The sequence below is a fragment of the Colossoma macropomum genome, unplaced genomic scaffold (genome assembly GCF_904425465.1).
Source record: "Colossoma macropomum unplaced genomic scaffold, Colossoma_macropomum, whole genome shotgun sequence".
In the NCBI taxonomy this organism is placed as follows: Eukaryota; Metazoa; Chordata; class Actinopteri; order Characiformes; family Serrasalmidae; genus Colossoma; species Colossoma macropomum.
The window spans coordinates 4,616,016-4,629,220 of record NW_023494789.1 but is presented as its reverse complement, the minus strand read 5'-3'; the positions used below and the strand labels follow the sequence as shown (position 1 = coordinate 4,629,220).

At 39.2% G+C, this 13,205-nt stretch overlaps 1 protein-coding gene across 1 annotated transcript in view; it reads right to left on the bottom strand.

Moving 5' to 3' along the window:
* The window catches only part of inpp4ab (inositol polyphosphate-4-phosphatase type I Ab), a 92,209-nt gene extending 80,785 nt beyond the window's left edge, over positions 1-11,424 (bottom strand). Inside the window, 1 exon segment of the mRNA XM_036569822.1 lies at positions 11,313-11,424. The gene's annotated coding sequence lies outside the window, so the exon portion shown is untranslated.
* Between the last annotated feature and the right edge of the window lie 1,781 nt (positions 11,425-13,205).

Genomic DNA, 13,205 nt, shown 5'->3' with positions numbered 1-13,205 from the left:
CTGTAAACGGTGGAAAAGCAGCTCATCTCACCTTTTTCTCCTTTGTCTCGCTCTAATAATGAAGCTGGGAGCTGATCAGAGTTAATTATCGTCACAGCGAAGCTTGTTCTGCTCGTTAGTTTGTGCCGATGATATATATATTTAAGTACGACCACTGAAATGCTTAAGAAATCCTATTTTTGTAGGATATCAGTGCCTTTATTATTCTGAGATAATAACAAACATTTTTAACAACCAAAGTAAACCTGATTTTTTTTTACTGTGCAAATGAGTAAAAACAAAGCTGAACAACATCTAGATGAACCTATGTTAGCATTGCTTTTACACACTCGTCCCTAAGGCCTGGCAAAAAGCTTAATTGCTTTATTCAGTGCTAAATATTGTTTTATGCCTTAATTCATACGAAGTTGAAATTGGCTTCTTATTCAGCAGCTTTTTGTTCAGATTTTCTGTTCCACAGGCACCTGAATGTAAACTCTTGCACCATTTAAGGTGGAACTGGAAATCTGAATAAGAAGCCAACTGAATTTCTCCAGCCACCTGTCTGTTATGTGTGTCCCATACACCTCAGACCATCAGACACTGCTGGAATTTGAAAAATATTACAGTCATTCTTGCTATCAGTATCAGCTGGTTCACAGCTCGTTTCGTGCTCAAGGTCACAAGATTACAGAACCTGATGTAACTGACTGAGTGAGGCGTAGCTTCAGGTGGTATGAGAGGACGTTTGGCATGCAGTCCACGTTAGGCCAAGACTAACCCCAAAAGACTGGCTATTCCTTTATGTCTGCTGCCTCAAAAACAAAATGGGCTACTTCAGGTGCGACAGAGTAGACAGTGGAAGGTGATTGAGGGTCTACTGCTTTTTCATTTTCATTCAAAGCATGACTGAAACATCCCTGACTTAACCACTCAGCTAAACAGCGTGGTTTGCACTGTTTGTACGCTGCATTATCTGCACTCATGTGTGGCATATTGGTTTAACGGTTAGGACAAAGTTCATACTGGAGGAAGACACATCAGATGAACCAGTATACCACCCACTCGTATTGCATAGCTCCAGTGCTAAAGAAGCAAAACGAAAGAAGGAAGTGATGGTCAACAAATATATCACAGCTAACTGACCACATTTAGGATAATGGAAATATTAAATATATATTATCACTGTCACTATAACATATAGACACTATTGCATTTCCATAACATAATTCAGATGATAATGGCCAAATAATTCTAAATAATGGTAAAAGCACAAAAGCCTGGCTAAAATCAAACAGCATACTCATTCTGAACAGGAACAATGATGACGCTATGCTGAAAAAGGTCAGCGGCAAAGGGCAGCGGTCATCGCCGACACATGGATGCTGGTAATGTAACAGACTCATATTTCACTGAAGTAGATGACCAGGCACTAAAGCTTTTTTTATATATTATCTTCTCTTAACATTCATACATTCATTCAGCCTCCAGCTGCTTAACAGATGTTGGTTTTTAAAGCGGTTACTATTTGTAGCATATGCAAACATGAAGCCCTGCATTAAAGGAATGAGCAGCTTTAAAAATGTAGAACAGAACAGGCCTTTATTAGACGTCCTAAAACATTTGCTTTACTGATAGAAATAGTGGATCAAGCTTCTTTCAAACAGCCGCTGCCTTTTTTTCCAGAGAACCTTTAAACACAAGCAGCTCTTCGAATAGCAGCTTTGGAAAACAAGTACGTCTGATTTTTCATCGCTCTCTCTGCAGTGGTGCCAAGTTGCTGATCAATACTGTCCACTGTCCCTGGCTCATGACCGAGTCCTGCGCTATGTGTAAGGAAACAGTTGGAACACATTAAATCCTAAACGGTCAGTGATTCCTACGGCCTATGTTACCAGAATAGCTCATCAAAAAAAAAAACAAAAGTACACAAAATCTTTCTAACCCTAAACGTTGCTGATCAGCCCAAACATGTTCGGTGTCTGAAGTTTGCTTCTTTACTTTTGCACTGAAGCTTCAAAGCTAATTTAGTTAAAAAGTAACCAAGGCTCATAATAACACATAAATAAATTTATAAAAACAAGTTGAGTATGTTTTATGGTTTATTTCTCCTTCTATGTTTCTGACAGCAGTATGTCAAAATTTGGTCAAGAGCTGTAGATCAAGAATTGTTAACAAGATTCAGAGATGCTGTGTGGAAACAAAGAAGTTTCTAAATTTCAAGAAAGGAAGTCAATATTTCAACAAGGTAAGTCAAAATTCTAAAGAAAATTAGTGATTATTTTGATATAAGTCAATTTTGTGGACATAAGCCATTATGTTGATGTAGTAGATGAAATATTAATAACTTAAAATCTCAAGATTATACATCATTATTTTGACAACATAAGTCAAAATTATGAGAAAATAAGTCTTTTCTTTGAAAAGTTTGAGAATCTCAAGGATAGAAATCATTATTTTGAGAGAGCAACTACAAATTCTTACTTGCTCTACCAGTTTTTTTATCTGATTAATTACAAAAAAACAAAACAAAACAAAACAAAACAAAACAAAAAAAAACAGTGAAATCTTAAAGCCAGAATTGTGTATGATAGTGCAGTTAGTGTGAAACGCAACTTTGGACATCAAACATGCAAACTAGCATTTCAATATTAAGACGACGTGATGCTGGGAACCGTATAGCTTAAGAGGAAACGACTGCCTCAATTTCTTTTTCAAAGACCAAAATTTCACACCAACCACCAGGACTCCCAAATACTGTATCTACAACAAGATCTGATCAGACAGGTGTCGGTATTTGGTAACCCTGTATATCGCAATGGTAACAACGCATTGTAACGTTATCACAGACATCGTCACTGCATTCCATTCAAACAAGTTGCAGACATTTTCAGATTTTGAACCAGAGCAGCTCTGGTTTCACAAGCTCAAAAATTTCGATAAATTAAGATGATCAGAGGTAAAGCCGGGCAATAAAACAATAACAATAATTATCACAATATAACTTTCCTTGATAGAAATGAGAAATGTTCTAGCGAAAGCCCTGGTGGTGTTTTCTACTGCAAGGAAAGCGACACTACTGTCGCCACGAGAGGGCGCACTTCCGAGTTTTTCCGACATGATTAGAGAGGGAGGGGGGCAAGGAATAAATTGAGTCGCCAAATATACTTTGGTAACGTCTGAAACGTGGATTTATATATTCCCTGTCTGAGTGGAGCGACCGGCGATCTGTTCTCCTGTGGCCAAGTGTGAGTGACGAGATAAGTGGCGTAACTTTACTGTCCTACAGTAACCTCACCTCTGTCCATACATCCTGACCAGCTTTAGCAGCGTTATATCACGCCTGCTCCTCTCAACTACAGCACTGCTACAGCGCTCAGTCATATTTTAGTACTAGTGCAAATGTAAACAAAAGTAAACTGAGGATGCTGTGAGGCACTGGAGAGTGGGAGAATGGTAGCTTCCCTGGCTAGTTGTTTTTAGCAGCGGGCTAACTTGAAGCAGCGCTCTGTCACTCGGACAGCACGGCGACTTGATGTTACTGTAGATCAAACAAGACCAAAAAGCACAGATTTCAGTTTAAATGTACCTAAAAGGAGGAGTTTGTCAGGTAAAAAATAATCATTTTTCTTTTTTATATTATGAATACTACAAAAATTGCGGCTGTGCTTTTCCAGCTGGTAAAAACAGCTAACTAGAAATCTTCTCCCACTGTCCAATGACAGATTTGTGAAATGTTCCACAGTTTGACGAGTGTTTGTCATGTTCAGCCTTCAAACTTGAAAGAAATAACGATTTGACATTTATCGTGATATGTATCGATATCGACTGATATGAAAGTTTTTATCGTGATAACATTTTTGGCCATATCGCCCAGCCCTAGTAAGAAGTTGGGTAATTACTGTGATATACATTTTTTATACTGGTCCATACCCTAGACCTGATCTAGACTACTACATCGAGAGGAAAGTAGATCCCATTTATAGACGTTCAGCATCAGGACCACCATTATGTAACACCATTTCCCCGCTGTAGAGCCATGGCGTAGATGCTTTTTTGCACATTCACGTTTACAGGCACACTCTAAGCCTCTTGGGGCTCTACTTAAAAGCAGGATAGACCAACTCTGCTCCATTCAGCACGTGGGTTAGATGTTCTCCAACTTACTCATGCACATCAATAATGAAGAGCAGTGTTGTGTAAGTACATGCCAACTGTCAAGCACACCATGATACTCAGCTTGCATCAGTTTAGGACTCCATGCTGTGTTATTAGTTGTGCTGTCCCCACATATCTAGTGAGGGGTCATTAAACAGACACTGAGTTGATACGACAAAAGTACAGAGTGTTCTGGCCCAGCTGTGATTCACTCTTCAGTCCTCAATACACGGACACTCTCCTGAATTAGACAGGCTCATGAAAAATACTTTACAACACTAGTATGTTAGACTAATTTCATGGTAAACTGATCACATGATCCTGAGATATTCACAAAGAAACCTCTTCTGGTATAAGAGAAAATACAGAACATGAAGCAGAGACAGGAGCTATGAGAACTAATAAAAAGGTACTGTATTTACATATTTCTTTTATTGTATTTTCCCCACTGATATCCACTTATAACGTCTGTGATTTTATGTACCAAAAACAGTCATAATTCATTTTTACATGACCATTTAATAACATCTCTTTACCCTTTACAACAGTCGTTCGTTTCCATATATGGACTGAGCAATGAATGGCATGTTTTGAAACTTTATCAAATGTTTACATACTAAAAAAAGGAGGAAATTTTGGATTTCCATGACATGGGCCATTTACATACCCCTGGCCAGAGTTAAATACTTTTTTGCTATCATGAAAAACCTTGTATCTCTATAATGGAGATGCATAGCGATATTCTTTTATGGTGAAAAAAGTGCTCAACTTTAATGCACATTCAATGTAATACAATGTGATGTGGTCCCAAACACTTTTTAACCATTTTTAATCATCCCACTGGTTGGGGTTGGGGGGGTACGCCGATCCTGACAATCCCATAAATTAGGCTTGTGCACTCATTTACTCATTTAACACCAGTAAATGAGAAAAAAAAAGTTTTTTCATTTATTGCCTTATTTTATGCAAACGCATAAAGCAGTTTCAAGTCAGTTAAGGTACAGTTATTGTACCCAACATAGATGAAATTCTTGTAGAAATGCAGCTGCGCTAGTTAAACATGGTTTGTTTATGATATCAGGCCTGTACGAAAAAGCCGCATCTATTGTATGGTGTACATTTTAGGACATCGTCATACCATAGTGTCAGGTTTCAGACTGCAAAATGACTTCAGCCTCAGGAAAAACACTGTCTCAGCTCTCGTTCAGTAGGTGAAACGGGTCGTCTCAAATGGCCCCCAGCAAAATGACTTCAGAGAGGAAGCCAAACACTAAGCTAAGCGCCTTAGTTCACGTGAGTTAAAGTGACATTCGCAATTCTGTGATTTATTACTAGATTAATTGCAGTTTTGCGGCTGAATTAATGATGACAATTAACTACACTGACTTTTACTTAACTGCGCTTTATTATGCTCTTTTATATGACAAGGAAATACTCAACTCTCACGGCATCATTGGGTCCCCATCACTGGTTTATTTTCCACACAATTACCAGAATAATAGGAAGCTGTTATCGGCACTGGCCTACCACAAATTCAAACAACCATACAGTTATCATTACAGTTACATACCTGAGGTATGATAATGTTATCATGGAAAACGACGTTACAATACATGGATATCGTCTGTTTGTAAAGAACACTGGCCTATGGCAGGTTTCATTACATGGAGAGCATAATTAGTAGCACTTAATTGAATTTAATTTACAGTAACGTTCAGTATACCTAGGATCGTTTTTATTTCAGGGACACAACAAAGCCGACAAGCTATTACAGACCAAAAAAACTTACAAAAGGCAAGTTTCGAAAATGTACACATTAATATTAATGCAGTCTTTTATATCAGAGCTAATGGCTGCTTGGACCTGGCTGAGCTGACACAGCTTTACCTTCATTACAGCATGTTATAAAGCTCAAGTCACAATAGAGCTGGAGCGGAGAGTTTACTCTACTGTGCCTGAGGACGTATGAGGGCCAGTCTCTGAGGGCCAAGTTACAACGGCTCATCTAACTCGGCATAGACAAACGGTCCTAAAGGCACTGCTAAGCCCTCCAAGGCAAACATGCCTCAGCGATTTCTCTGCAAACAAACCTGCAGAGGGTGCCTTGCAAGATGGTAAGTCACAAAGTGAGGCCATGCTTGACCACTGAAAGGAAGTGACCCTGATTAGCTGAGACACTTAACCTCAGTAAATGATACAAAGAATGCTGCACTAAATCCCAGCTAAACTCAGACTGACCTATACTTATAACAGGTCCTGGCTGAGGTCTAGTAATGAGGCATTCAGTGGGTTTAGTATCTTAATCAATGTCAGACAGACTCAGCAGATTAATAGAGCAGGAAACCAAAAGATCCCAAAAGGACTGGAAGGTGTAGTGATGAGTCAGTGTAACCTCAGACCTGTACGAGCACCAGTGCTGACTGCTTTCAATGAACAGGACACTGTTCAGGTGTCACTGGGCCACATTAGTCAGGGACTCACGGACATACGGACACATATTTTCTAAGCTCCTTATCCTTCTGGGTCATGGGGGTGCTGGAGCCTGTCCCAGCACTCATTGGGCGGAAGGCAGGAAACACCCTGGACAGGTCACCAGTCCATCAGAGGGTACAGTCATGAATATTTAGTAAAAAGAAATAAATTAAAAAATGCGGTTATAAGTCTTCTAGAACAATTTAGTCAAAAATGTGCACAATTTTAAACAGAATGCTGTCATAAGACAAGCCTTCACTATGGTTAAGTCTATGTTTATCAGTACAGGGTGATTCAAAAAGATTCATCCGATTTCAAGGCGCCATATTTTTACAAGCATGGGGCACCTAGGAACCAATCACATACCAATTGAAAGAGGGGGTCATAGAGTTTCTGACTGTCAGTGGAAGATGGCTCCCTTCTGCGACCTCTGAGCAGAAAGCGTTCTGCGTTCTCCACTTCAATAAGAGTGAATCCGTCATAACTGTGCAGCGTGATTTTCGTGGTCAGTGAACCTCCAACAGCTCAGAGCGTTCGTCGTTGGTTCCACAACACTGGATGATCTCCGAAATCGCACTGAAAGAGCCGTGAGTGCAGAGACACCCGACATGCTTAATCGAGTATGGGATGAGTTTGACTATGGTGTTGATGTTGTCTGTACAGCTGGAGGAGGTTCATACTGAGACCTTGTACAATTACAAAATAACCTTAATGCTCATTTAAACCATTTACAGTTTACTGCATCGTTCTGTAATGATTTACAAGTGAAATAAATCATTTTGAAATCAGATGAATCTTTTTGAATCACCCTGTATAAAAGGTTATGGTGTGAGCAAATGCCTAAACTACAATACAGTGTTATTATTGATAATATTAGTATTATTAATGCACTCACCTACCTACTACACATCTACGAGACACAGCGTTACAACAAGAGACAACACAATCTCTAATGTTCTCAATATCAATATAACGTTAATGGAGCTCTACTATCAGATCTGTATTTGGTAGTTCAGGTATTGGAATATGTATTAGGAAAGAAAAAGCTGGACTGATACATCCCTAATAAGATGGAAAAGCAAGAGTCCCTCTGGTGATTATATTAAAAATATGGATGCAAATGATATTGGATTCATGAGTATCAGCAGATAATTGTTAAAAAAAAAAAGCATGCGCATCAGACAGGCGTTTAGATTTGACCAATATTTCAGACTGATGTTTGAGGAGGTATTAAAGAGCAGCATGTTTAGGTGATGCTGGGCTGCTGGGCTGAAATATCTGTATTTTATTCATTTTACTACAATTGTAACCCTACAAATATAAGTGTTATATTTCTTTGTATCACTAATCCAGGTAGACTTACTCCCAAATTTTACATTATTATAAATGTTTATCTATGGGCACTGGACATGGCCATTAAGTACAAGCTATTTGTTTTTTTAGCGTAAAAAAAAACAAAACATATTTAACAAAAACTTACAAGAAGCCTCAAAAACTAAATACCTACTTTTTTAGTATTGAGAGTGTCCACTTTTTGCCTTTATTGCATTTTTCATTATTTTCAGGAGACTTACTTTCAGCTTTTAAACTAAATCTGCAGGGATATTTTTTTTTCCACACCTGCAAAGTTCAGTTTCAGACGTTGGTTGCACTTTCTGCTTATTACAATCCAAATAATCACAAGCACATTGAGTGATGTTGAGGTCTAAACTCTGGGGTGGCCATTTCCTTTTCTCAGTAAGGGCTTCTTGACAGCTGCACATCCTTTCAGGCTCATAGCACTGAGTCGTCTTCTCACAGTGGAAAAATGGACAGAAACACCTGTGGATTTTTTTAGATCTGAAGCAGCTTTTTTTTCAGCTTTTCTCCTATGTGAAAACTTCAGGTGCGGTTTATCTGATGGTTACAGTTTCGGTGGTCTACCAGGTCTTGCATGGTTTATATCTTATTTTTTGAACACCAGTTTTGGAGACTCATGTTTTTTCACTTATTTTATTTATTAGCCAGCAGGCTGACATTATATTTTCATATCAGAACAACAGACTAATTTCAGACTCATACAAATATATTACTAATGCATATGCACATTTTTATATATTTATTTGTTTGACGTGTTTCACATTTGACCTTATTTATTTTTAGAAACAATCCAACCCCAGGCCTAGGTCTGCGTAGAATAATAATTATATATAAAATAAAATATATAGAAAAAATTAATTACTTATTGTGGGGGAGGCATGAGGGGCTGGAGGTGTAATCCTGTTACTGTATGTTTTATATTCTTTCATACTATGTCTACAAGTCTTTATAAACCAAACTAGACTCGGTTTCCCAAAAGCATTTTAGCACAAAAATCACTTATTTTCCACTGATTTTCTCCTTTGTTGTGCAAATGTATCATCTTCTATTTTAATCACCTCAGAAATATCTTCTTAAAACTGAATAACTTGTACTTATTGGATGTTATGACTGGAAATTACATAACAAAGGTGGTCACTGACTTTTGCACAGTACTGTATGTGTGTGAAAAACATCAGATATCGGCCTGTCATCTCCAGTTAATGCCATGATACTAACTCTGACACAGAAAGATCAGTCAGATAGTCTCTGGACTGGCTTGTTAACAGTAAAATCCTCTACTGCTATCAACATTCCAGCTTAGCAATTCTTTATTAGACTATATCATCACATACAATAAAACACTTGATTTTAAATGAGAGGAAATCATCCAGCAAATTTCCATTTAAACGGATTAGACTAAAGAGTCAATTAACAGTTTTTGGCCTGATGTGAAATATCTGCCGTGTGTGCAGAGGGGAGACTTCTGTTTTCCTTTCCGCTGAGTGTAACTTGCTCAAATCCCCCAGCAGAGCAACCACACCACATTACTGAAACACGATTATGCAACAGCCTGTCAGCCTCCGAACAGGCATGAGCAATCCTCTCACTCCGGCTAACCTGTCCATACCTTCTATACTTCAATTTAAAAGGGGAATTCCACCATGTTTTTCAAAATCTCGGCATAACTCAGTCATGGAGATGTAAACAGAGTCATTCAGCAGGGTTTGATGTGAAACGGTTCGCAGTAGAGAAACGTACAGGCTCAGATGTCTTTACAGTGGTGGTGATGGGAACCAGGGGTCACAGTGTTTGCCACACAAATATAGCTATTTTACTTACTATTTACAACCACTGAAGGCTGAAGGTTTCTTACGGCACTATTTTGCCTTACAAGAGGAAGCATGTACCTCTCCACCATGACCGGATTTTAAAAATACGGTTTAGGCCACAATCCAATCTCAAAACTTAGTGATCTTCTCTAGGAATAAACCATCTTAACCACTGCATTAAATTTAATTTTTAATTTTAAAGAAATTTTAAAAATGTGGTGCAATGAAATGAAATGAAACCATTCGCCTTCGTTCTATCTTTGGCCGAGTCTCTTGAGCAACAGTCAACAGATAATCAAGGACCTAGTGCGGCCACAACGTTGGCCAGTAAAGAGCTGTGGTCAAGTGAGATCAGCTGACCGTCTGCAAGCACTAAATGTCCCTTTAATCTTTCTCAGATTTATGTCTATTTATTTTGCATCCCCTTTGGAATGCATATGAGCATCTGCCCTCAGCATATGACCCCTGCATCTTAAAGGGGAATTCCACCAATTTTTCAAATGTCTGCACAATTCAGTGGTGGAAATGTAAACAAAGTCATTCAGGGTAATTTGATGTGAAACGGTTCTTTATAGTGGTGATGATGGGAACCAGGGGTCGCCATTGTCTACAACGCAAATATAGCCATTTTAATAACCACCAGTGAATCTACACGTGTCTTCTGAGTTTTCATTTGCAATGTTGATGATGGTAAAATCTGGAAAACCCGAAAAAATGAGAAAAAGAAAAAATTCTTTGGGGATTCTTTGTTTGCTTTCCTTCATGTATCCCTCCACCATAAATAGATTAAAATAGATTGAATAAAATACATTTTAGGCCAAACCTACTGTAAAATAATGTCTCAGGCATCAGGCTGAGGATTCATAACCATTTCGTGTAATAATAATCTGTGAGGGAGCTTTTAGAGGCGGACGTCTGGTTCCTATCACCACCACTGTGGACAACTCTGACTCGCTAAGTTTCTCTAGAACGTTTTATACCAAACCCCAGGCGTGGTGCTGAAGTCTGTAAGCCAGAGAGATCATTGGAGATAACTGGCATGCTGTGGCAGGAAGTTGTGAGTGAATCTAAAACTGATAAAACTGGTCTGTTTTGCTCAAGTCTTCATGTGAAGCATCAGTAACACGAGGGGAATCTAAACATAACGCAATAAGGTCTGAACAGGTTACACTGTAAACACGTAGCTTTGAGCCTTGTGCACCTGTACCTGTACCTGTAACACTCCCTCCTGACCAGAGGGTGACCAACGGATACACTGAATAGAGTTAACCAGCTTTCGATTTCGCTCACTGCCGTATCTGAAGTCGATACAGCGCCCGAGTCACCACAGCCGAGACCTGAAAGTAGCACCTAACATCACATAACATAACACAGCGCCAGCTAGTTGCCTCCAAGTTTGCCGTCTCGCTGCGCATCTCGGCGTTTTTGCCACAGCAAAGTAAACAGAGCTGACGCTGAATTCCCCGCTGGTCTATCAGCCCCGCAGGGCGTCTCTGACCGCCGCAGACGCACCGCGGGCTGACGTGTACTTACATCTCCGCGGGCCACGGCGTCAGTCCATGGCTGAAGGTGAAATAATCCTGATACGCTCAGTTGTCTGAAGACATATTCCAGCAGCAGCCCTCACTGCTGCTCCTGCTGCCTCTTGCGCCACTGCATAGGCTCGCCCCGCCCTTGCGTCTGACGACACCGGCCCCGGCGCCGCCCACCGCGCACGTTCCGTCTGCAACTACACGTGCAGTGTAATATTAGCCAGCAGGCTGACATCATATTTTCATATCAGAACGACAGACTGATTAAGGGCACGTGCAAACGTGTTAATAACGGATATGGGAATCTTTATTTATTTATTTATTTATTTGTTTGACATGTTTTGCAACTGACTATTTGTGGAAACAGTCCAACCCCAGGCCTAGACCTGCACAGAAAATACAACCCCATTTCCAAAAAAAGTTGTGACGCTGTGCAGAATGTAAATAGAAAATAGGGATGCAATGATGTGCAAATCATGTAAACCGTATTTTTAAAGGGAAAGACTATAAAGACAACAAATCAAAGGTTGAAACTGAGAAATTTTACTGGTTTTTAAAAAATACATGCTCATTTTGAATTTGATGCCAACAACACGTTCCAAAAAAGTTGGACGGGGGCCTGTTTGCCACTGTGTTTCATCACCTCTTCTTTTAACAGCACTCTGTAAGCGTTTGGGAACTGAGGAGACACTGCTGTAGTTCTCAAAGAGAAATGTTTTGCTGTTCTTTTTGATGTAGGATTTCAGCTGCTCATCTGTTCAGGGGCTCATTTGTCATATTTTTCATTTTATAATGTGCCAAATGTTTTCAGTGGTGACAGGTCTGGACTGCAGGCAGGTCAGTTTAGCACCTGGACTCTTTTAGTACGGAGCAATGCTGCTGTAATACATGCAGAATGTATATGTAAACATGTATATATCATTCAGCATTAATGGTCACAGATGTGCGAGTCACCCATGCCATGTGCACAAATTCCCCCCTATACCGTCATAAATACTGGCTTTAAAACTGTGTGCTGATATCGAGCTGGGTGGTCTTTCAGCCCGGAGGACACAGTGTCCATGATTTCAAAAAAGAATTTCAAATGTTCAAACACTTTTCCACTTCCTCTCAGTTCATTTTAAAGGAGCTCAGGCCCAGAGAAGGTGGCAGCATTTCTGAATCTTGTTTATATTTAGTTTTTGCTTTGCATTTTAGAGTTTTAATTAGCATTTGTGGATGCACTTCTGGGTTTTCAGAAGTGTTTCTGAGCCCATGCAGTGATTTCCACTACAGAATCATGTCTGTTTTTAATGCTGGTGCTGCCTGAGGGCCCAAAGATCACAGCCAGCAAATACTGGTTTTTGGCCTTGTGCCTTACATACAGAGATTTCTCCAGATTCTCAGAATCTTTTAATGTTATTATGTACCGTAGATGATGAAAAGCAAAAGTTCTTTGCTATTTTACGTTGAGAAACGTTATTCTTGAATTGTTGCACTATTTGATCATGCAGTGTTTCACAGAGTGGTGAACCCCTCCTCATCTTTACTTCTGAAAGACTCAGCCTTTCTGGGATGATCTTTTTATACCCAATCATGTTACTGACCTGTTGGCCACCAGGTGTTTTTTTAAGCATTACATAGCTTTACCAGCCTTTTGTTGCCCTCGTCCCAACTGTTTTGGAATGTTTTGTTGGCATCAAATTAAAAATGGGCACATATTTTTCAAAAAACAATACAATTTCTCAGTTTTAAGATTTGATATGTTGTCTTTGTATTATTTGCAATGAAATATAGGACATATTTGCACATCATTGCATTTTTTTTTTACATTTTGCACAGCATCCCAACTTTTTTATAAATGGGGTTGTAATTAAATTCATAATAATTGTATGTAAATGATGCATAAGCCAAA